Source organism: Bidens hawaiensis, unplaced genomic scaffold (assembly GCF_021521415.1).
Source record: "Bidens hawaiensis isolate Kalapana, Puna unplaced genomic scaffold, B.hawaiensis_p1.1 tig00000055_1, whole genome shotgun sequence".
Lineage (NCBI taxonomy): Eukaryota > Viridiplantae > Streptophyta > Magnoliopsida > Asterales > Asteraceae > Bidens > Bidens hawaiensis.
The window spans coordinates 8,021,061-8,025,329 of NW_027491016.1; positions in this window are offsets into that span (position 1 = coordinate 8,021,061).

A 4,269-nucleotide genomic window follows, 5' to 3' on the forward strand; every position below is an offset into this window, starting at 1 on the left:
TTAATATGCAGTTACATATCTTCCATGTTTTAAACCGATGTATTTGTTATCATAAAAGTTTATAACAAAAGGTTTAAGAAAGATGATTTTGAAATTTTAAACTTAATATTATAAAAGTTGGATATAAAATAAATAATTGTTATTTGTTATAATGAAGATACGAATCTTCAAATTAAAATGTCTCGAAAATGAGCTGCGACAATTTGTTTTTTCAATTATAAACAAGGTTTACATGATTCATCATCAATCATGCCCAGTAAAATCCCACCGACAGCAAAGCTATAAGTAGGGTCTGGGGAGGGTGGGATGTAGGCACACCGTACCTCTATCCAAAGGAATAAAGAGGTGACTTCCAGAGAGACCTTCGGCTCTAAGTACATGTGTATGAAGCAAAATAAAGGAAATCAAAGTTTAACAGTTATATAAAAACTACTACTAATTATAATAATATATAGGTAAGGGAAATACCATCATGTAAGATTTACATGATTGAATGATAATAATTCAAATAAAAGAGAGTGAAATAAAAACTATTAAAAAAATAAACAAAATTTGGAAACTTTTCTCACGTAATGTAAAACTAGAAAATAACTTGAATATCATATTATTTTATTGCATTTATTAGACAAAACGATTAAGACTGTAAGAGAGTGAATATTGAAACAAATATTAAAAAAAAGAATATACTTTCTCTCTTATCAGTTATCACACACTAGCAACACTACTTTGTGGTTATTTTAATTTTAAAATTGATTTGACGTATGATGGTTGCATGTTTTCAACCAAAGCATCAGATAAGGAACACGGAGAAAAGAGATTGTAAAAATTACATGACCAAAATGCCCTTTTTGTACTTTTACTTAATATTAAATTAACTATTATCTTTCAAACATAAACTTCAAATTTGGTCCATACATTGGCATGATCAACGGCTATGTGTGAGTTTTCAAAGTTTTTTCATCTAACAAGAGTTTTTAACATATCCTAATCCTATATATATATATATATATATATATATATATATAGGGCATTTATATATTTCCACTCCTTAAGTTCTTTAATTACATATTTCCCCAAAGGTTAAGATTTAATTATATATTTCTCCTTCTTAATTCATGTATATCATATTTACCCCTTTCATTAAAATTAATTTAATAATTAACTATTTTACCTTTAATTTTATTAAAGTATCTTTTTTATATATTTCACTATACTAAAATATATATATATATATACACATATATGTAACATTTTTATAAATTTAATTAGAATTAACTTATTGAGTATGGTTCATAGGAGTCGAACATATTTCAACTAGTTTTATACGCGTTCCGGTCCGAGTTTTCAAAATTAATAACAAACAAACTTAGCAAACATATTCGATCTCTTCAGTTGTCCGTATTGCCTATAACATCATACAACACATCAAAACCAACTCGCCTGTAGCTTCCTTTAAAACCCCTTCGAGCCGGAACCCACTTCCCTCACTAAACTATATGAAACAAACAAACCAAACAGACTAACCATTCTTTCTCTTAAAGAAGAACTACTTACCATGTCACTCCATCCTTAGATCAAAATGTAAATAAAATAGCTAAAACTATAGCTTAATAGTGATAAAGATAAAAACAATTAGGTGTAACTATAGCTCAATATGAATGTCGATTCATACTCTTACTGAATTTGTTATTAGTTTCTTTTTCCAGTGTGACGTTCTTCAAGTCAATTCATTGTTCTAACACCAATGAAATCCCCACGAACAACACATAATATTAATTAAAACAGAGAGCATGTGGCTTAGTTTAAATATTACGGGCTGGATAAAATCGAACGACGAGCCACACCGGTTATCAAAATCGAATGATGAAGATTGAAGAAGCTGGTGACGATGCCGTTTGAGTCGTGGAGGCTGGACTTCGTGTGAAGAAAGAAGACACCGGCATTAATCGTGTTGTGAACTGATTGAAGAAGATGGTTTTTCAATTGTGGGTATAAAAGTTGAAAAAGGGTAAACAGGTAATTTGAAATGAAAAGGAGAAATATGTAATTAAGTTTTAGCCTTGAAAAATATGTAATTGACAATGCTTATGGAGGGGAAATATGTAAAAACCCCATATATATATATATATTGTGACATTTGTCAATTTCGGGTTATTTTATACTTGTATTCTTAATGTAAACCCGACCCGTTTTGTATCCCGAACCTCTCGATATTATCAAAATGATGAATTTTATGTTATATATTAGTTTTATAGTTGTCGGATCTAAAAAAAACACCCATTTCGGTTCTTAAAATGCCCCGAAAACGCTCAAAACGAACTCTATGGACTAAAACTACCAAAATGAAGACTTGAAAGACCCATTTGTGAGTTTGTGCTTTCTTGGGTCTATAACCAACCCATTTTCATAAAACACCCTTTATGAAAGACCCATTCAACTTACCCTATATATACACACTCATCTTCTTCATTTGTGCTTGCTTATTTCCTTATTTCTCTCTTAAATTCATGAATTCTAAGGTTGTTTTTCATAGTTTGACTCTCAAGGTCAAACTAAGCTAATCTTTCATTTTAACTAACTTCTTGATACTTAAAGCTTGATGTTACAACATATATATAATATACACTCCTTGTTTACCTTCGGTCTTTCATTTCTCCGGTCTCGGCCGGTTGAAATGTCGGGCTAGTAAGGCATGGTTACATGGAGGACTTTGTAGTCCTTGTTTATATATTTAACAATTCTAACCATATAACTTGTTATACTTGCTGAACTTCTGCATATTTTAGTTTATTGTTCATATTTGTCAAGTTCCATGGCATTGGGTATGTGGTGACTAGCCTCGGTTTCATCCCGAGTTGAGAACCGAACCAAAAACCGAACTTTCGTTTAAAAGCTTTATTGTTAACTTTTTGAATATAAAACTTGAGTATTATTATTTATAAGTTATTTACAAGTTCCATGGTAATTGGGTATGTGGTAACCATCCTCGGTCTTATTCCGAGTCAAGGACCGAACCAAAAACCGAACTAAACCGAGTTCACTTGCTTAAGACACACAAGTGTGTTTTTAGCCACCAAAACTCATATTTTTCCTCAAGATTATATTTTAAAACAATTTTATTTAATTTCTAAACATACTTGGCATGTCGGTAACCAACTTGATCTTATAGCAAGTTCGGACCGATAAAGTCGTATACTCGCTTAACGAACGTTAAGGTTCTTCACAATAGAACTACATACTTGGTTAAGTCTATTTTTATTTTATTGAGTTATCTCATAACATTTATTATTTTGGGAAGTTAACTTTGAGCTTGGTCAATTATCAAGTCTCGAGCCGATAAACCCGAACACTCGTTTAATCCTTGTTTTGTTATTCTTATAACCAAGGGTTTTGCAATATTGCATTTTAACCCACATTATTACTTAACATAGGTTGAGTAAAAAAAGAAAAACTAATGAATAGAATACCGAGACCCGGTTTCGAGTAAACTTATTTTACAAAACTCGTTTCTTTAATTTCACAAATATTTATATTTTAAACCCTAAGCTTTATTTATTTACTTTATTTGTCATGTATTTCATTTTAAACCCTTCCAAGACTACCTACTAACACAAGACCCGTTTAATATAGGTCTTGCTCGTTAAACCGATCTCTCCGATTATTCACGACACTATCTTTCAAGTTACTTGTTAATGTGAGTACTTTTTCATCCCTCGTTTTCCATTTTTCGTTTTGGGGGTGGCATTGCATACTTATTCAAATTCAAATGATTTATACTTGAGTCTTAAACCACAACACTTATTGTATATGTTTACTTAAATAAATGCTCGATTTGGTGTTATATGCTTTACATGATTATATGTGCAAATTCTTGAATGCTAAGGCGGGTAGCCTCTTGAATGCTAAGGCGGGTAGCCTCATCAAAGTATGATCATACGCTAATTCTGAGTATATATGGTATCCCCATATAGAAAGGTGTCGTCAATGTATTTTTATTCATCATCATCATCATCGTACTCAGTATATCCCACCAATAGCAATGCTATGGTAGGGTCTGAGGAGGGTAAGATGTAGACAGCCTTACCTCTATCCCATAGGGATAGAGAGGCTGCTTCCGGTGAGACCCCCGGCTCGATAGTAGTTTTGCATCAAGCCTTTGACATAAGGCACATAGCACTCAATCATCGGGACACCGGCTGATCGGTGCATGTGCCCTTGTCTTTCGGCTATCAACGCCACCACATGATGCCTGATTAACCTTCCGCCACT